The 21,969-nt window shown below is 35.3% G+C and overlaps 1 pseudogene; it reads right to left on the reverse strand.

Moving 5' to 3' along the window:
- Positions 1-370: 370 nt before the first annotated feature.
- LOC105718379 (protein-lysine N-methyltransferase EEF2KMT-like) lies at positions 371-1,400 on the reverse strand (annotated as a pseudogene).
- Between the last annotated feature and the right edge of the window lie 20,569 nt (positions 1,401-21,969).

Below are 21,969 nucleotides of genomic sequence, written 5' to 3' on the forward strand. Positions count from 1 at the left end.
GGTTAATTTTTTTTTTTTTTTGTATTTTTAGTAGAGATGGGGGCCTCACTATGTTGGTCAGGCTGGTTTTGAACTCCTGACTCCGTGATCCACCTGCTTCTGCCGCCCCAAGTGCCAGGATCACAGGCATGAGCCACCAAGCCCGGCCTATGGTGATTTTCTTAAGAACCAGAACTGCTGGCAGAAAGGGGAAACACACACGCTTAGACAGCTGATATCTTATTAGAAGGTATAGTTTGTGGCTCCTTATTTGGAATTTAACGTTCTTCAAACATTCCAGGCCAATGTAAGTTTTATCCACTTTCCCATATAAAAATTCTGCCCATAGCGACTTGATTCTCACAATCATGTTGGAAAGCGTGTGTGAGGCCTACAGTATGAATTTCGGAATTGCCATCTCCAAGTGCTCTTCGTAGGGAAACAGTTTCTGGTCGTGACGAAGGCTCCGCTTTCCAGCTGATCCCGGCCCGGCCTAGCTCGGTGGTGAACAGCTGGCCCGTCTCTGGGTTGCGGACGGTGAAGGCCACGTAGACCTCAGGAGCCCCCTGGTGCTCGCAGCAGGCAGCCAGCCTCCGCAGGACCCCGACCAGTGACACGATGGCTTCCTGGCCACACAGCACGTCTTTTCCTGGAGCCAGAAGCTGGATGGAGCTACAAGGACACCACCTGCACAGGGTGCCAGGGGCTGGGGACTGCCTGCTGTGATGACAATGTCTGGCTGGAAGGCAGAGAGCTGAGTCCCGTCCGGCTGGGCCACTGTCGCCCTGGGGCTGTCTCCGTTGGCAATGACGTCTGCCTCTAAGGAGAGGCCGTTGAGAAGGACTTTCCCTTGGAGTTACTCGAGGACTCAGCTGTGACAGTCGCTGAAGATGTATGCGCGGGGACGGCACATCTTGCAGATGGCCAGGCCTGTGAGGCCAGCACCACCACTGCCAAGCTTTAGGACGGTCCTGTGAGTGAAGGCTGCCGGGTTCTGGATGGCCCATTCTGCAAGGTAGAGGGTGGCGTCCCATGTGACCAGGCCCGTGGTGCCGTGAGAGTTGACGGCTGTGCTCTCGAAGAGCGCGACCGAGTTTCCCAAGGGCAGCAGATAGCTCCAGTGGCTATCAGGATATCCGCCAGCGCCTCGTACAGCTCGTCCAGAGGCTCCGGGTGGACAGCCTCGTGCTTCTTGTTGAGCTCTGAGAGAAAGCACTGGGCATACTTGACTGACGGCGGGTGCTTCATTACGCACAGAGGATGCTTCACACATACAGGATGCTTCACAATCTTCTGCAAAATATCCTGCAGCAGCCCAGAATCTGATGTCTCTTAATTTTGCTTCTAAGCTTGCCTGGGAAGGAGCGCAGCACGAAACTCTGCAGCAGGACTTCGGTCCCCTTGCTCTCCTGGGGCTCCATGATGGGGCCTCTTTTCTTTTCTTTTTTTTTTTTTTTTTTTTGTAGAAATGGGATGTTGCTATGTTGCTCATCTCACATTCCTGGGCTGAAGCCATTCTCTTGCTTTGGCCTCCCAAAGTGCTGAGATTATAGGTGTAAACCACCATGCCTGATCTACTTTATAATTTAAAAAAATATACACTTCCTCAGGGCACAAGTTTTCAATACAACACAGGACATTTTTAGCAACAGATCTAAATATGTTTTTTTCTTCTGCAATAAGAAGCCAAAGTATATAGATTAAACTTATGTTTAGCAATTAATGTTTCAACATTATGTCTTATTTGAAGGTAATTTAGTGATTCAACAAATACTCATCATTTAACTTAACAGAGTATAACTTTAAGGTTTTAAGTTACCAAAGATTTTGAATTTTTAAGAGGACATATTTTATAAAACATAGTCACTTTAAAATTCTATTTATAAATGTTTATCCCACTTATATTTATTAATTTACTTGGTTTTGATAATTATGTTTAAATTGGTCCTGAAAACTGTGAGACACTAAACAAAGCAAGTCATTATCTTAAATTATTTTAGCCTGCAGATAAATCAGGCAAGTATTTTAAAAATCACAGAAGTGAGGAACCTAAAAGTCAAAACATATGGCTTTTTAACACCTTTTTTGACTTGGCCTGGTGGCTCACACCTATAATTCCAGCACTCTGGGAGGCTGAGGTAGGTGGATCACCTGAGGTCGGGAGTTCCAGACCGGCCTGGTCAACATGGTGAAACACTGTCTCTACTAAAAATACAAATATTAGCTGGGCGTGGTGGTGGGTGCCTGTCTTAGCTACTCAGGAGGCTGAGACAGGAGAATCTCTTGAACCAAGAGGCAGAGGTTGCTGTGAGCCGAGATTGTGCCATTGCCCTCCAGTCTGCGTGACAGAGCAAGACTGTCTCCAGAAACAAAACAAAAAAAAACTTATTTTTTATTGATATGTTTGTCATACATCAAGAAATTTATTTATTCATTTTACATGTCATTCTCAGGCTGAATTTATACTTTTATAATCTTAAATATACATATGTTTTTTCATTAGTAAATTCAGGCAGAAGAAGTTGTATATCTGCATTATATTTAATGTTGACAACTTTGAAGATGTGCCTGTTTCAATTAAACCAACAACTTAAACTAGCTTTTTTATTTATCAAAGGTTAGCCCAGAAAATGTGAACTTGAAAAACTTTTAGGTTAGTTCCTATTTTTCTGAAAAAAATGCTTAATTTATATAAATGCTTATTTTTTTCTTTTAAGTCAAATTTTCCCATTGGTACCAATATGACAGTTGTTTAGGATGAGAGTGATCTAAAAAAAGAAAAAAAAAAACCAACCAAAAAACAACAAAACTTTTGGATGCAAAAGTCCAAATCTCCAAAAGTATACCTACTTTGTGACTCAAACCCAATATGCCTTTTTTGTTTTTCTGATTGAGTTTCAATCTTGTTGCCCAGGCTGGAATGCAATGGCGCAATCTCAGCTCACCACAACCTCTGCCTTCCGAGTTGAAGTGACTCTCCTGCCTCAGCCTCCCGAGTAGCTTGGATTACAGGCATCTGCCACCATGCCTGGCTACCAATAAGCCTTTTTTATGACTGAAAACCCAAAAGCCTTTTATGGTTTAAAAATGGATGCCAGAAATTTCTCTCCAGGGGTGCAAAAGATGCTGTTCCCCTCAAGATCTCAAGGCTCTGTTAAATACAGCCTCAGAAACTGAATACCTTCGTTGTTACCAAGGCAATGAAGGTACTAAGTACCTTCATTAAGACAAGCACCAAGGACTGATGGCATGTTCAGGCAAAAAGACACTTTGTATTTTGGGCTCTAGTCTTCTGGCAAGCCACCTGATGCAAACCCAATAACTTGTAACCCCTCAGGTGCTAGAAACCAGAGAGAGTATTTTCACTGGTCACAAAGCCAAGCTCTCAAGACGAAAGGAACATTTTATTATGTGTTTCCTCCTTATGACAAATCACATAACAAGACATAGATAAAAGAAAACAAGGACTATTCCTGGAAGGCTGTAGATCAATAATTTATGAGTACCAAGAACCAAATTCACAAGAGAGTCACATTTCAAAGAATCAATTCTTGTAAGTGTTTTTCTCCTGCCAATCCAAATTTGGAAAAGAATAAACAAAAAAACATTTTTTTACTTCCCTCTTAACTGGCCACTATAGAAGAGATCCAGGAGAGCTGATTCTGGTAAGAATTCCTATCTTCTACTGACTTGTCAGCCTTCTCAGGATCCCATTTGCAGGCTCTGACAGAGGGGGATATCCCAGGCTTTTAGGGTCCTATCTGGAGTGCCACAAAATGTAGGAGTGGAAAAGTTCCACCTTCATTCTCTTAGGGTCTCAGCTAGGTTTGGGAATTAAAATGCCATGACATAGATTAACAGGAGAAAAGCATAGTACAAGTTTTACATGGTGTGGGAGCCCTCATAAGAAAATGAAATTCTAGAAAAGAAGTTAAACTCAATTACTTACACACTGAATTGGACATGGAGTAGTAAGTTGTGAAGAAGCAACTAAATTGTGGAGATCCTTATAAGGTAAGAGTTTTTCACAATGTCTATTCAAACCTCTGTTTCAATTTATTGTCATTGAAGTAAGTAAGTTGCATCTTTCTAGTCTGGGAGGGCATCTTTCACATGGGAATTTCATCTTCTGCTTTTAAGAAACAGCACGAAGGTCAGATTGATCTTTTTGCACTTGCTTTTTTAAGTGCCTTTAATTTAAATACTTAATATGCTAGAGTGATATATTTTAAACTCGTTCAATGGCAAACTTGTTAAATCACCTGCCACTACAATTGGCACATATCAGTTTCAAATAGATGGCAAACTTCTGGAAGTCTAGAACTCTAACATATAATTCTTTATATCCTACACACCTACTACTGTACCAATATATATTCCTCAATGAATATTTATAAAATGAATTAACATGGTAGGTGACAAAAATAAGATGGTAAGGGCAAATTGTGGTGTTGTTCTTTTTCTTTTAAAAGGTCATCTATCTGATGATAGATAAATATTTTAAGCTAATTACATTTAGTAATTGGAGCTTCATGGGAGAAACTGCTAAATGTGCACCTATATTTGTTTCTCTTCTTTTTTTAAAGAAACAAAGTTATAGTTAGGCATTTGCCCACCAGCTGGAGACTGTTTCCCAGCTCTCTCTCCTTCCTGCAATATGGTTACGTGACTAAGTTATTTTCAGTGTAACTGGAGCAGAAATAACCTATGTTACTTTGGGGTCTGTGTTTTAAAGCCCTAGAGGTACACAACTACACTTGCCTTCTTGTGAGCTGGGCATGGACATACCTGAAGCCCAGCTTTGACAATGCAGATAAGAACCATAACCAGGGGATGGAAGAGGAACGTGATAAAAGTCACCTGGATGGTGAATGACTGAGGAGAGTGGAGCAACTGCCTGCCATCCTGGAATGGAATTTGAACGAGAAACAGGAAACAGCAACTTAACTTTTAAAATTCTAGTATAAGTAGGAAAAGGTAAATAAACACACAAAAAGCTCTAAATTATGATGTTTTGGTTGATAAGGAGATCTGATTCATGTTAGCAAGTTTAAGAGTAACATGGGAGAAAAAGGCTTAAAAGGATGCATTTATCATTTTAGTTCTTTAGTCTCCTTTTATTTAAATATTTAAAGTACCATGGCTATTTTAGAAATTTAACTCTAATTAACAAGTTTTATTATCTGCTTATTACATTTAAGATACTTTCATCATCTTTAAAATTGACGTTATATTTACACTAGTGAATTTATACCTGATAGCTTTTAAGTTCCCCTAAGAGTTAAAGATAATAGTTTTGTTGCATAAGCTTTTCCCTTACTTTGTCTACTCTTTAACATAGATGGTTGCTATGGGAAACAAATGTTTGAGGTTTGGCTAGGTTTTAGTTTCAGGTAAAGAATAAATTATAGTAGTTTCTTATAAATGAAAAGGAAATAATTTCTAGGTTAAATACCCATTTTATAAATCTTCATAGGATTGTGTATAAACTTGTAGCATCTGTCAAAAATACCATTTTACTTTTCATTGATCTGCTTATTTGAGTAATGTTTTCTTTCCTTTTCCAATTTTGTTCTTTGTCTTTAGGAAGACACTGTGCCTGTTTTTGGTATTGCTAGCAAAGTATCTGACTTTATAAGTGTGCAATAAATATTTGAAAATTAAAGAAGCACATGATGTTGATTAAAGTTGCATTATTGATGCATACCTGGTATAACAAATTGATGCTATACTTTTCTCACACCAGAAAACCATTTTCCTTTCTTTTAATTTATTTTGAAATACATGTATTCCAGTTAGACACAATAGAAGCACAATCAAACATTTACCTATATACATAAAATAATTATATTATTTAGATATCTAAATGTGTAATTTAATATAAAATATGATTAAAAATACAAAATTTGCACAGTAATTCTATATAAGGAAACATAAATAATACAGTGGCAAAAGCAATATTTGTAATAGATCAGAATGCTTAAATCTTGACAAAAATATATTGTTTTTGCATGTAAAAAGTATTAGGCATTGATTATATTGACTATAATATTAAAGATAGAATTATGTACTGTCCAGTGTTGTCTAGGATTCAGGGAAATCAGAGCTCTATATTGTTTCTCTGAATAACTCAGCTTGGTTATATATATATCTTAAAAATGTGCATATTATAATAATAAGCATTTTAAATCTTAGGAATTTATTTTAATGAAACAATCATTACTTACAAAATGGAAACAATTTAAATGTTCACGAATACAAATAATTCTTTGATAAAAAATAACTAACTCAAAGTACACTTTAAACTCTTTTATCTAAATAGGTAACAAACAGTATGAAATAATTAGATATGGCAGTTTACAATTCCAATTTATTCAGGTTAATCACTATAAATTGCTTGTGGATACAAACGAATACAAACTGGTGGATTTCGGTGCTGCTGTTTGTTGGTATACCATCCTGGTAGCTTTGAATTAAAATCATATTGACTCACTTTAAAACAGCAAGAACAATGATGATTTTTCACTCTTTCCAATTTATATGGCTCTTTCAGGAAGAACAAGTTCATAGGCTGATAGAAACAGAAAAGAGAAGAAATGGTCTTATTTGAAAAGAGAGAAGGTAGAGACATATTTTGCTGCATATTTCATTTTAGTAACAAGAGGATTAAAAACTAAAGGAAACAATAATTATTTTACTAAAAGTCTTTGCTTTCCATGCACTGAAATAACTTTACATGGGTCTTGTAAAAGACAGTAGTATGTGTTACTACAGATTTGGAAATGTGACTGGATTTAAAGTCATATGTAGAATAATAAGACTGAAGGCAGGAGAGGTCAAGTGTTAACTAGACTTACTAGGATTCACGAAGACCTCAGATCTGGATGGGTGTATGTATTAGTTCATTTTCACACTGTTATTACGATACTACACCTGAGACTGGGTAATTTATGAAGGAAAGAGGTTCAACTGACTCACAGGTCCACATGGCAGAGAAGGCCTTAGGAAACTTACAGTCATGGCAGAAGGGGAAGCATGCACATCTTACATGGTGGCAGGTGAGAGAGAAGAGAAAGCTAAGAGAGATGAGCCCCTTATGAAAGCATCAGCTCTCATGAGAATTCACTCACTATGATGAGAACAGCATGGGAGAAACCACCCCTATGATCCAATCACCTCCCTCCCTCAACACCTGGGGATTACATAGCTCTCCCTTGACACACGGGTATTACAATCCAAGATGAGATTTGGAAGGGGACACAGAGCTAAACCATATCAATGTCATTCCTTGGAAGGATTTTATTTTTTTATTGAAGGTCACTCAATTTTCCTGGGTAACTCATTTCAGGAATTTACCATTATTTAATTATATTTACAAATGAAACAATTTAAATACAAATTTAACTCAACATCACATCATTCAAAAGAGGTTCTTATCTTTGTCTGGAGTTTGTAAGAAATAATTGACCTTCATATAAAGGTGTTCTTTTTTTTCCCCTCAAACTTGAAACTACTACAACTTTTGTTTTGACAGGGTCTACATTATGAAGTTTTTTCTGTTGTTGTTGTTAAACTAGTTTTCTTTTCTTTTTAACTTATAAAAGGGACAATTAAATTTTTTAGAACAAATTTTATATTTTAAACATTCACATACAAGATTATGTATTGCATTTATATATTGCTTTAGAAGTAGAAGGCCCCACTGAACCGTATTACCTTGGGTATGCTAGAAAATTCTGTACCCGTCATAGAAATACAATAGTGTCCTTAACAGGGCACGTTATAGTCATTCAGTCTGTATCATGCAGAATAATAATCATTTATATGATTTGTGAGAAAGCACAGCCTGAGTCATTTAAAATAATTTCCTTTCTTTCCTCACCAACTTTTATTCTAGAATCAATGAGTACTTTTACTTGACGAGACTAATGAGGGAAATTTTTTTAAGATTCTTCTGCTGGTTTGGCCACTAACATGACACTCTGACTTTTAAAATTAATTTATTATTATTTTTAAAATTAATGGTGTGTTTGTTGTGCAGTCAGATATAGGATTTTGATCTGCTAAGTAATAATGAACATGAAAGATTTTGTTAGAGCAAAGGTCAAAGTGGCTAGGCAAATGTTGTCTTCAAGTTGTAGCTACAATTTTTTGTGTTTCAACTTTCATTTCTTTTGAATATGTTACTGTCTTTGTAAAACACGTTGCAAAGGCATTAAAATGCATTACAAGGAGTTCACACTCTACAGAAAAAAAACAAATTTCTCCACCCAGACATAACAATTGAGTTCACATTAAGTAATTATAATTTCAGATTTCTTTTCATGCATTGTAACAAAAAAAAGCTGGATAGAAATAATAGGTTTACAAAAATGAGATTTTATTGTTAATCAAATGCTGTTTAACAATAAAATGCATTAATTTTGATTTTACTTGAATTTAGCAGAAAAAAAAAGAAACATACAAACTGAAGGAGTAGCTGAGCTTGTTTTCCATCATAAAGATTATTAGTTTCAAAAAGACCTATTTTTAAGTTGAGAAGAAAAGATTATAGAAGACATTAAGAATGTATTACCATCTTGTCAAATTTTACATCATTGATATATTTTTGAAATGTAATTCTTTCATATGCTTAGTTTTAGTTTTATATTCATATATAGTCAGTGTCATTTTCTTGAATTCTTTCATGTCTGGGAATATCTATGTTCTAGGGGGACCATTTAGCTGGGTCTAAAATTCTTGACTCATATTTTAATCACCACAGAAATTTATGAACATTTTTGTTGTATTATTTTTTGGACTTGTACATTATTTGTAGTATTCTGAGCCCAGCTTTATCTTTTACTCTTTTAAGTGACTCTTTTTTTTTTTTTTTTTACTCCTAATTCAATGTCTCAGAAAATATTTCTTGTTATGGAAATTCAATATGACCATAAAGATCTTATCAAAATCCCTGCTGATTAGTTTACATTAGTTTTTCCTGCCATATACTGCTGTATGCTTCTATTAGAAGATTTAAACTTTTCTTTATTTAAGGAAAAAGTTTTAAAATTATGTATTTAAATGCTTTTTCTGCTCTGAGTTTAATATTGCAGGAAGGCTAAATATTTTTTATTGAATCATCATTGTCTCTGTCACTCAGTCGATGACAATTTTTCTAGTTTTTTGTCTTTCTGTCATTTTCTTCTTTGTTTACTATGAACAAATAGTTTCAATTTTATTGTGTGCCATTTACTTAACTGGCTTGTACTCAAACAACCTACCAGATTAACTGATATTCTATATATGCCCAGTTTGCTTCATAGTTGTTTTGAAACTTCTGTTCATCATAAGAAATTATCAATGATTAAAAAAATGAAGAACTAATCTGTAGACTCATACTGAAAAAAAACCTATAATCCTACATTAACATATAGGCAAGTAAATGCACATTTGTATGTGTTAAGTTAAAAATTTTTAAATTATGCATATGATAAACTATTCCCATACTCCTGAACAACATTAAATTAAACTGTGCTTATTCTTAATGAATTTTCTTCTTTAGTTTAATATTATGTTTATGGGATTACTTTGTATTGATGAATGTAGGTAAAGTTTCTTTTTATTGTTTTATAGAGTTCCATTGAAACACAGTTTATCTATTAGTTTCTTTTTCCTTCAGAAAGCTTGTTTTATCTATTCTCTTCAGTTCTCCTAAGTCACAGTTTATTGGTTCTTATTTGATTTTTCTTCCCCACTTGTTTTTCTCCTTGCCTGGAGAAACCAAAGTGAGGATCTCTAACTGTTTGTCTTGCTCTACTAAGAACATGTGGTAATAGGAATTTTAGTGTTTGATAGCTTTTCCGAACTTTTCTGCAGAGTAAAAACTCATATTTAGTCTATTTTTCTCCAATGGATATAAGAAAGGAGCATGGGCATTGTATTATTCAGGATTCTTAAAATTTTCTTGATTTACTTTATTTCCTTAGTATTAATTTAGGGTTAGTAAAGAGGGAACATAGTTAGGAGTAGACTAAATTGTATATTCAAAGTCTGTGTCATAAAGTTTGCCCATTTTTTAACTGCTGATACTTTATATTTACTGTTTTATCTTTTTAAAATGAACAATGAACTTCATTACATTGTGAGAGAAGGAGATTCTCAATCTAGTTTTATTTTGCCCCTTGTAGGAGCATATTTTTCCCTTGAGTATTTCCTATGATGTGAAATGTTCCTGATTATCTTTGTTACTACTTATATTAATCTTTTTTGCATTACGATAACAAAATACCCATGCTGGGTAATTTATAAGAAGAGTTTATTTGGCTTACAGTTCTGTAGGCTGTATAAGAAGCATGGCATCAGCATCTGCTTCTGGTGAGGCCTCAGAAAATATTTACTCATGGAAGAATGCTAAGGGGAGCCAGTGGATCAGATGACAAGAGAGGGAGCAAGTGAGAGGGGAGGAGGTGCCAGGGTCTTTTTAACAATCTGATCTCATGGTATCTAACAGAGTGAAAATTCACTCATCACCACCATATGAAACCAAACCATTCATGAGGGGATCTGCCCTCATGACCTAAACACCTCCTACCAGGCCCCACCTCCAATGCCAGAGATCATATTTCAACATGAGATTTGGAGGGGACAAATATTCAAACCACCTTACAACATATATTTGAAGTTCATATTTTTGTTATTTATTTAATGATCTAAACATTAAATTGACTATCAGAGTGATCCTTTGAACAGTATGTTATTAGCCATAGCTGAAAAGAGCTGTAATCATATTATCTTTTAGTTAAGAAAATACCTTTAAACCTTCCAAATGACAGTTTCACCATATCTGTTAACCTTAATTTAAGATTCATGCTCTATACAAATGTTTTGCAATAAGAACCCATAATAATAGTTATTCAGGGCTTGCTATATGTCTGGAAATGGGCTTTGTTGTTTATGTACTTCATTTTATTGAATTCTCCTATAATTTTAAGAGATAACCCCCAATGTAAAGATTAGAAAACTGAAGTTTAGAGAGAGGAGAGAAGTAACTGTCCAAGGGTCATATGTGACTTAAAATCAAGTCTGGCTCCTTAGATTGAGCTCCTAATGACTATGCTGTGTCATCTCTTTCAGATTCAACTTCATTACCTAATAATTTTGATTCTTATGCAAGTCAAGCAGTATGAAGTACTTTAGAGCAAAGTAATGCAATCATTACTCTGGATTTTCTTCATGGGATGTTAAGTAGTAAATGGCCCAGATCTTGCCTTCAATGATGCATTTACAATAGTCATTTCCTATGATACTGAGTCACTTTCCTTGGTTGAGGAGTCCCCATTCTGAATTTCATCCTGGCTTCCAACACTGCCTCTCTGTACAGTAGAGACTAAGAGTTCTTTGAACTTTTTCTTCTGCTAAGTGTCCTCTTTATTCTCTGCTTCCATAACCCAGCCCTGTCAATCTCAATTTCAAGAAAATGATTTTCTTTCTGTATTTCCTTCTCTCTCTAATTCCAGATTGGTGACTTTCAGACGGTCTCTTTCTTGTGCCATAAAGATTTTACTGAAAACGCTAAGAAATAACAAATGAAACCTAGTGTTTTATGTTTTTCCTACCAGTTTCCCAGCTTTTATAGCCTCCACTGTGATTGCTTGAACCTTATGTCTGTATTTTTAGGTATAGGCAATCATTGAATCAAGCATTTCATCATTGTGTAGTAAGATTTCCCATTTTCTTGCCTGGATTGTATGGTGCCAATTTAATTCTGTCCTACTTTCTGTATTCATCTAGTTCCACATTTTAGGGCCTATAATTAACATCCCCCCCTTTAAATTTAAATGTAATTTGCTAATACTCAAGGTTTTAAATTTCAAGTGATAAAAACTACTCTGCCTAATTTAAGCAAAAAGGGAGTTTGTTAAAGACTACGTAGCTCACAGAATCTCCAGAAGGGCTTGATTCTCATTCCATTGAACTGATCTCATGAAGACACTATTGCTCACATATGTCTCAAGATATCAGTATTGTCTCTGAAAACTGGATTTAACTATCCAGTTTCTATTGCTCCCATCACCAGAATAAATTATGCATCTTATAAGCTTTTGTTTGAAAATCTGTGGTGATAATATTGGGGGGCACGGGCAAATGTTCTGCCATGTTATCTCTCAAAAGTCTTCTGTTCTCTTTAATAGGCATATCTTATAAACTGGGATCCAAAAGATAAAGCTACATGAGAATTATTTCAAGTCTTCATCTACATGTCAATAACATCATGGAGATGCAATACATAGATAACTTCAGATTACTTGTTTCTTAAATCCACTTGCATGGACCTTCAGCTTCAAACAAAGGTGGAGGTTTCTGCAGGAAAATAGCTTCACTTTTATGGTAATCTGTTAATATTGTTGAGAGATAATATTATTATTTTATTCTCACCTACTTATAAGGTAGCAAGGTAAATTTATCTTTCCTTTATTATCCATTTATATGTTTATGTTCCATTCAACAATCATTTCCTCATATTACCATTTAATTTTCAACCAGGTTTCCCTCTGTAGGTAGTATTGTCAGATTCAGAAGGAGGACTGACTTATATAACTGACCAGCAATGTGAGTCTGACCAGCACTTTCCCCTTCATTCATTTCCAGTTATATGGAGAAGTGTTGCATAAGTAAAAATCTATAATGACTATCTTTCCACTGAGTAGGAAACAGGTAGTAATTGTTACTCCCAGATTAGGCATGAAAGGAGAAACTGCTTAATAATTGATCCTTACTCTGGAACTCATAAATATAATTTAGGTCCTGGCAGTAGAGAATCCATCAAAGAAAAAGAAAACAAATTAGAAATAGGTAAGATGTTTCAATAAGTTTCTGTCTTCCTCTTATTTCTTCCCTATATTCCAATGTTATTTCAACTATCCAATAATAATTTCACTTTCATACAATTAAGTATAACATTCATTTGGTCTTGCAATTCATTCCTTCAGTGTATTATCATCTCCCAATTTAGTAAACGTATTTTAAAAATTGTGACAAAATGTGAGAACATCCTCAAAAATTTTAAATGTACAACAGAGTATTATTAATGACAAGCACTATGTTGTACAGTAGATCTCTAAAAGTTTTTTATCTTGCTTAAGTGAAACTGTGTAGCTGTTGAGCGGCAACTTTTCATTTCTTTCTCCTCCTCTCCTATGGGAACCACCCTTCTACTTTCTGCTTCTGTGAGTTTGACTACTTTAGATACTTCATATAAGAGGAATCATGCAGTCATTTGTCGTTTGGTGACTGGATGTTTCACTTAGCGTAATATTCTTAAGGCTCGTGCATGCTCTTATATGTGATATGTGATAAAAGTTTCTTTTTTGCTAAAGCTGAATAATATTTTATTGTATGTAAATACCACATTTTATTTATCCATTCATTTGTTGATTGATACTTATTGATTTCTTCCACATCTTGGCTATTATGAGTAATGTTGCAGTGTACATGAGAGTGCAAATATATCTTTGAGATCCTGATTCCAATCTTTTTGAATAAATACCTAGAAATGAGATTGCTGGTTCATGTGGTATTTCTATTTGTACATTTTTGAGGAAGCTTTATACTGTTTTCCATAGCTGGTATGCCGTTTTACTTTCCCAATTGTGCACAAGGATTCCATTTTCTCCATTTCCATGCCAACACATTTTTTTTCTGAAAATGCCCATTCCAATGTGTAAAATGATATCTCATTGTGGTTTGTATTTGCATTTCCTTGATGATTAGTGATGTTGAGCATCTGTTGATATGCCTCTTGGCCATTTGTATGTCTTCTTTGGAGAAGTGTCTATCTATTCAAGACCTTTGCTCGTTTTAAAAAAAATTGAGTTATTTGGCTTTTTGCTGTTGAGTTAGGAGTGAGTTTCTTATATATTGGGTTTTAATCTCTCATCAGATAAGGGGTTTACAACTTTTTTTTCCTATTCCATAGGTTGCTTTTGTGCTTTGTTGCTTGTTTCCTTTGCTGTCCAGAAGCTTTTCAGTTTGAGGTGGTCTCAAGTTTGGGACTACACTACAAATGCCTATGCTTTTGGTGTCATAGCCAAGAAATTATTGCCAAGACCAGTGTCATAAAGCTTGTATTCTATATTTACTTTCAGGAGTTTCACAGTTTCAAGTGTTATGTTTAAGTCTTTAATTCATTTTGATTTGATTTTTCTACGTAGTATAAGATAAGGTCCAGTTTCATTCTTTTGCATGTGTATATCCAGTTTCCCCAACACCATTATCCTTGAGGTTATCCTTTCCTCATGTGTATTTGTGGCATTTTTGTGGAAGATCGGTTGACTTCGTTAAGTGTGGGTTCATCTCTGGGCTCCCTATTCTGTTCTGTTGTTCTAGTTGACTCTTTTATGCCAAGAACACCCTGTTTAATAACTGTATTTTGTATTATGTTTTGAAGTCAGAAATTGTGATGCCTCCAGGTTTAATCTTCTTTCCTACAATTATTTTGGCTGTTCAGGGTTCCTTCTGGTTCCACTTAGAATTTGGAATTGTTTCTTCTATTTTTCTAAAAATGCCAGTGGGATTTTTGATAAGGACTTCATTGAACCTGTGTGTTTCTTTGGGTAGTACAGACATTGTAACAATATTCAGTCTCCTGATCATTGAACATGAATGTCTTTTCATTTATATGTGTCTACTTTTATCAATATTTTGTAGTTATTTTATTTTTTAATTTTGTCTTTTTTTAAAATTCTCACTCTATTTTATACAGGAAAGCCTATTTCATTTTTTTCTATTGACACACAATAGCTACATATTTTGGGGATACATGTGACAATTTAATACATTCATGTAATTTGTTAAAATCAAATCAGTGTAATTGCAATATCTATCACATTAAATAATTATACTTGTAGTTTTCATTATACAATTATTTTACTTCTTCGGTTAAGTTTACTTTTAAATTTTCTATTCTTTTTGATGATATTGTAAATTGGATTTGTTTTCTCAATTTCCTTTTGGGATTTTTGTTGTTGGTTTATAGAAATAAAAGTGATTTTTGTATCCTGTCAATTTTCTAAATTCATTAATTTGTTCTAACAATTTTCTTTGTGTGTGAAATTCTTTAGGGTTTTCTGTATCTATGAACAGAGGTAATTTTACCTCTTTCTTTCTTATGTGGATGCCTTTTGTTTCCTTTTCTTGACTAATTTCTCTGGCTAGGATTACCAGCACTGTGTTGAATACAAGTGGTGAGAGTGGGTATCCTTGCCTTGTTTCTGACCTTAGGAAAAAAAAAAACAACTTTTTCACTATTGACTATGATGTTAGCTATGGACTTACATATTTGATCTTTATTATGTTGAGTTGGTATCCTCCTATTCCTAATTTGTTGAGTTATCTTTGTTGTAAAAGGTGTTGACTTTTGTTAATTGCTTCTTCTGCATCTATTGAGATGATCATGTGATTTTTGTCCTTTGTTCTGTTAATGTGGCATATCACATTAATTAATTTGCATATATTCAACCAGGGATAATTTTTTTGGTTTTAATTTCTGATCTTTTAAATGTGCTATTGATTTCAATTTGATAGTATTTTGTTGAAGATTTTTGTATCTATGTTCATCAGGGATATTGCCTATGGTTTTTATTTTTTCTAATGTTTTCCTTCCTCTTCAAGTTTTTGGAATAGTTTGAGGACATGTTGGGAGGTGTTTGATTACTGATCCAATATTCTTACTAGCTATAGGTCTATTCACATTTTATTTCTTACTTTTTTTTTTTTTTTGAGACAGAGTCTTGCTCTGTTTGTAGGCTGGAGTGCAGTGGCAGGATCTTAGCTCACTGCAACGTCCACCTCCCAGGTTTGAGGGATTCTCCTGCCTTGGCCTCCCCAGTAGTTGGGATTACAGGCATGTGCCACCATGCCTGGCTAATGTTATGTATTTTTAGTAGAGATGGGTTTCACCATGTTGGCCAGGATGGTCTTGATCTCTTGACCTCATGATCTACCTGCCTTGGACTCCCAAAGTGTTGGGATTACAGGCGTGAACCACTTCACCCAGCCTATTCACATTTTCTATTTCTTCATGCTTCAGTTTTAGTAGGCTATATGCATAAATAGAAAAGGAATTTTTCCATTTCTTCTAGGTTATATAATTCTTTGGCATGTAATTGTGCATAGTAGTCTCCAATGACCCATTTTATATTTCTGTGGCATCAGTTGTGACATCTAGTCTTTCATTTCTGATTTCATTTGTTTGAGTCTTCTCTATTTTTTTTAGTCTAGCTGAAGCTTTGTCAATGTTGTTGATCTTTTAAAAATCAACTCTTCATTTCATTGATTTTTTTCGATTCTCTCTATTTCTGCTGTAACTAATCGAATTGAAATTATGTATTTTTTATCAAGGCCTCTCATAATGTTACAGGCATTGATTCATTAATTATTTTTGCTCTAAACTGTATTATTTCCTTTTTTATGCTTACTCTGGACTTTGTTCTTTTTGAGGTATAATGTTGTTTCTTTGAGATCATTTGCATTTTATTTTTATTTATGAGACAGGGTCTCACTCTTTCCCAACTGAGTAGCTGGGGATACAGGAGCATACTACCACATCTGGCTAATTTTTGTATTTTTTGTAGAGATGTGGTCTTGCTATGTTGCCTACGCTGGTCTCAAACTCCTGAACTCAAGATGTCTGCTTTCCTCAGCCTCCCAAAGTGTTGAGATTACAGGTATGAGTCACTGCATCCAGCCAAGGTCTTCCTTAATTTTATTTTTTGTTTCCATAGGTTTTGGGGGAATAAGTAGTGTTTGGTTACATGAATAAGTTTTTTAGTCATGATTTCTGAGATTTTGGTGCACGTATCTCCCAAGCAGTGTACCGTGTACCCAATTTGTAGTCTTTTATTCTTTATCCCCCTTGCACACTGTCATGAGTCCCCAAAGTCTATTGCATTATTCTTATTCTTTTGAATTCATAGCTTGACTCCCACTAATAAGTGAAAACATATGATGTTTGGTTTTCCATTCCTGAGTTACTTCATTTAGAGTAATGGTTGTTAGGCGCATCACTCACATAAAGAGACCACCAGGCAGGCTTTGTGTGGGCAACAAGGCCATTTTATTTCATGCTTGGGTACAAGTGGGTCAAGTCCGAAAAAGGAGTTAGGCAAAGGGAGTAGGAAAGGGGACTGGTTTTATAGGTTGGGGCAAATGTTCAGTTAAAGGTAGCAATCTGTTTTAGGGAGGGAGAGGGTGTCATGGGATGCATGGTCACAAGGGAAGGGGTTATCTATTACAAACAAGTATGATCATAAGGGTGGGAGTTATCAGTTACAAGTAGAGGGGAGGGTGTGACAAATTACATAGTTACAGGGAAGGGGGTCTTGAGAACCCCAATGTCCAGGGGGAAATTTAACAAGGTTGAGCAGAAACAATGGTTGCAGGTTGCAGGGGGGAAGCAATTAGTTGAGGCAGAAGCAAGTTGTTTCACTTCTCTTTGTGGCCATCTGGTTACTTCAGACTTTCTGGCTCCTGGAGACCATTCAGAGGTGTATGTGCAGGTCTCCAAGGCTATAATGGCCAGACTTGGACTTGGAGGCCTGACAATGGTCTCCAATTCCATCCAGGTTGCTGTAAATGCCATTATTTTGTTCCTTTTTATGGCTGAGTAGTATTCCATGGTGTACAGATACCACAATTTCTTTATCCACTCTTTGACTGATGGGCATTAGGGTTGGTTCCATATTTTTACAATTGTGAATTGTGCTGCTATAAACATGTGTAATCTGTGTGCAAATATCTTTTTTTCTTTTTGTGTAACAACTTATTTTCATTTGGGTAGATGCCCAGTATTCGAATTGCTAGATCAAAGCGTAGTTCTACTTTTAGGTCCTTTTTTAAAAAACTTATTTTTTATTTCAATAGGTTTTTAGGGAGCAGGTGGTATTTGGTTCACGTGAGTTGGCTTGCTTTCTCAGCAGGGAGGCTCATGGTCTGGGGCAAGTACTCAGCTCTAGTCACTGGTTGCCTGGAAATAGACCACTATTTTTAGTTATTTAAGGAATCTCCACATTTTTCTATAGTGGCTGTACTAGTTTATCTTCCCCTCAGCAGTGTAAAAGTGTTCCCTTTTTGCCGCATACAAGCCAGCATCTATTATTTTTTTAATTTTTTGATTATGGCCATTCTTACAGGAGTAAGGTGGTATTACATTGTGGTTTTGATTTGCATTTGCATTACCCTGATAATTAGTGATGTTGAGCATTTTTTTCATATGTTTGTTGACCATTCATTTATCTTCTTTTGAGAATTGTCTATTCATGTTACCCTACTTTTTGATGGAATTGTTTGTATTTTTCTTGTGAATTTTTTGAGTTCCTTGTGGATTCTGGACATTAGTTCTTTGTCAGATATATAGATTGTGAAGATTTTCTCCCACTCTGTGGGTCATCTGCTTACTCTACTTATTGTTTATTTTGTTGTGCAGAAGCTTTTTCGATTAATGAAGTCCCATTTGTTTATCTTTGTTTTTGTTGTATTTGCTTTTGGGTTCCTGGTCATGAAATCCTTGCCTAAGCCAATGTCTAGAAGGGTTTTTTTCCAATGTTGTCTCCTAGAATTTTTATGCTTTCAGGTCTTAGATTTATTTAAGTACTTGATCCATATTGAGTAGATTTTTGTATAAAGTGAGAGATGAGGACCTAGTTTTATTCCTATACATGTGGCTTGCCAATTATCCCAGCACCATTTGTTGAATTGGGTGTCCTTTTCTGTCTTTGTGTTTTTATTTGTTTTGTTGAATACCAGTTGGCTGTTAAGTATTTGGCTTTATTTCTGTGTTCTCTATTCTGTTCTGTTGGTCTATGTGCCTGTGTTTTATACCAGTGCCATTTTTTTTTTTTTTTTCTGTAAAGAATGATGGTGGTATTTTCATGGGAATTGAATTTGCAGATTGCTTTTGGCAGTATGGTCATTTTAGCAATATTCATTCTTCCCTTCCATGAGCATGGGATACGTTTCCATTTGTTTGTGTTGTCTATGATTGTCTATGATTTATTTCAGCAGCATTTTGTAGTTTTCATTGTAGAAGACTTTCACCTTCTTGATTAGATGTATTCCTAAGTATTTTATTTTATTTTTTGTCACTATTGTAAAAGGGGTTGAGTTCTTGATTTGATTCGCAGCTTGGTAACTGTTGGTGATAGCAGAGCTACTGATTTGTGTACATTAATTTTGTGTCCTGAAACTTTGCTGAATTCCTTTATTAGTTCCAAAAGCTTTTTGGAGGAGTCTTTAGGGTTTTCTATGTATACAATCATATCATTAGCAAATAGCAACAGTTTGACTTCCTCTTTACTGATGTGGATGCCCTTTATTTCTTTCTCTTATCTGATTGCTCTGGCTAGGACTTCTAGTACTATGTTGAATAGAACTGGTGAGAGTGAGCATCCTTGTCTTGTTCCAGTTCTCAGGGGGAAATTCTTTCAAACTTTCCCATTTAGTATTATGTTGTTTATGGGTTTTCATAGATGGCTTTTATTGAGTTAAGGTATTCATATCCTTAGTCCACTTTTTGCTGAGGGATTTTAATCATAAAAGGATGCTGAATTTTGTCAAATTATTTTTCTACATCTATTGAGATGAAGATCTTTCTTATTGTTCAATATCAGTGTTTGCCACTATAAACTTCCCTCTTAATGCTGCTTTGGCTGAAGCAAAATGGTATGGTGTGTTTCCATTTTCACTTGTCTTCAGATATTTTCTAGTTATCCTTTTGATTTCTTTTTTGTACCATGGGTTGTCAAGAGGATGCTGTTGTTAGCATGTTTGTAAATTCCCAGGGTTTTTTTTTTTCCTGTTAGCTTCTAGCTTTATTCCACTGTGGTTGGAAAAGGTATTTAATATAACTTCAATCTTCTTAAATTTGTTAAGACTTGTTTTGTGATCTCACATGTAACATATCTTGGAGAATAGGTACTTTGTTGGCAGCTTTTACATTCAGGCAACACAGAAACAAGTCTCTTCGGCAGCCCTTTGAAAAGTCAGAACAATAGATATACAGTCCAGGCCTCTCCCTTCTTCCCCAGGGAGAAGCTCAGAAATGGCAGTTTCCATCTAGTCATGTGGTGCTGTGCCAGGGGGAAGAATTACAGGGAGAGGGTGTCATGAATATTTAATTTAAACCATCTTTAATGCAGCTGGGTTTTTGCTTGCCCAGGATGCAGGAGCCTCTCAACTGATCTTTGGATATCTCAAACAGGAAATTGTTATTGAATCAGTATTTCTATTGGAAAACGGAGGGTCCAGGGCTTTATTTTCTGCCATGTTTCTGACCTCTCTCATCTAATAAGCATATATTTTTTATACATTCCAATTATGATATTTATTAATTTTTAGATGGAGAATTATATGATAATTTTATTGTATATGTTATCTCATAGTCTGCTGTTGTACTTGCAGTAAAATGGGCTCCTTGATTAGTGATGTATAAGGCGGGGGACACAAACTAAAATCACAGGTTTTTTTTCCCAAGGCCTCTAATAGTGTTGGAGACATTGATTCAGTTACCTGGTGTGCATATTCAAATGTTGAATGAGTAACCCTTTGATCAAGACCCATAAGTATATACCTAAAATCACGAACAATAAATCAATGTATTCCATTTGCCAGCTATGAGCTCGCCTGGATTTTCCCAATAGACAACCCATACTTGCTTTTAGACTCTGAAGTTAATGTTAAAAGCAGAACAATTATTAATCAATTTTTGAGCATCTGAGCATTAAGTGGGATGCAGCTTTTTGTTGTTGTTGTTAATTCATCGTTACCTCTGTGATTAATCATTTTGCATGCTCAAGAGCACACAGGATAACTACTTGTTGCTCTCTGTACCATTCTGAATTCAAAATTTGTTGTTCTTGTTTTACTTTTTAACGGGCAGCAGCCTACTGTACCTTGTCTCCTTCACAAGTCCATAAAGATTTTCAGAGCATTTCACTACACTGGGGTTTCTCTTATCCACTAGTCATCTAAGGGCCACTTTCTGGACTGTATCGCTACTCTATTGGCCAATGCCTAAGAATTGGTATAAATCCATACTATGTTATTTTTATTATCTGGTTCCATCAGAAACACAACTCTTAACTCTATCTATTAAGTGAAATTATCTCTTCCTTTTTCAGAAAAAGAGCAACAGTCAGCAAAGTGCAATGCAGTTGACTTCCAGATTAAGTGTTGACTCTACCCTGGCCTCTACTGTCTGCTGGCTATGCTACTTCTGAAGCAGCCTCAAGTAATATTCTAGTCCAGATTCCATGACTGCTTAATGTTGTTCAAAACATTATTTAAATTTTACTTTTTCCCTTGTTATGTGAATAAGGGCTAATAAAATATACAGATGTGGTATGTGATTTCTTCAGAAACCAGTCCTTATTACTCATTTTAATTTTGGAGCTGAACAGACAAAAATTCATTAAGTTGGTTGAAGAATGGTAATATTTCTGTCCCATGTAATTACTAGAAATTTTAACAGTTATGCTTGACCCTATACTCTAGTTGGGTTAGTTGACTATTCCCTGGTGAGCATACAATTAACATTTGGAAATCATGCTTAGCTTGACATCTAGATTTATATATCAACATTATAGTATTGATGCAATGAATATCAGTAGTTTAGATGGAATCAAATCAGTGTTTCTTATCACCAGGTTGTAGCTATAAAGAAGATACTTTAAATATTCCCATATTGAGCACAAAAAAGGTATTGAAGGCTATTTCAATGAATGCACATTTGATTTTTACTTTCTTTCAAAATAGAAATCTAAAAGGAAGCGCTGGTCAAATTGATCATAGAATATCAATCTCCCTTAATTTGCTGCACAACTTGTATTTTTTATACCACATAGGGCATGAATGATGGAATTCCATGACTCTTTACTCAGTTCTCTAGAGTCTTGAGTTATTTTCCAGTATCCATCAGCTTTCCTTACATGAGATCCTGTACTATTAAGCAAATAA

Source organism: Aotus nancymaae, unplaced genomic scaffold (assembly GCF_030222135.1).
Source record: "Aotus nancymaae isolate 86718 unplaced genomic scaffold, 86718_ANA_hifiasm-v0.15.2.pri h1tg000008l, whole genome shotgun sequence".
In the NCBI taxonomy this organism is placed as follows: Eukaryota; Metazoa; Chordata; class Mammalia; order Primates; family Aotidae; genus Aotus; species Aotus nancymaae.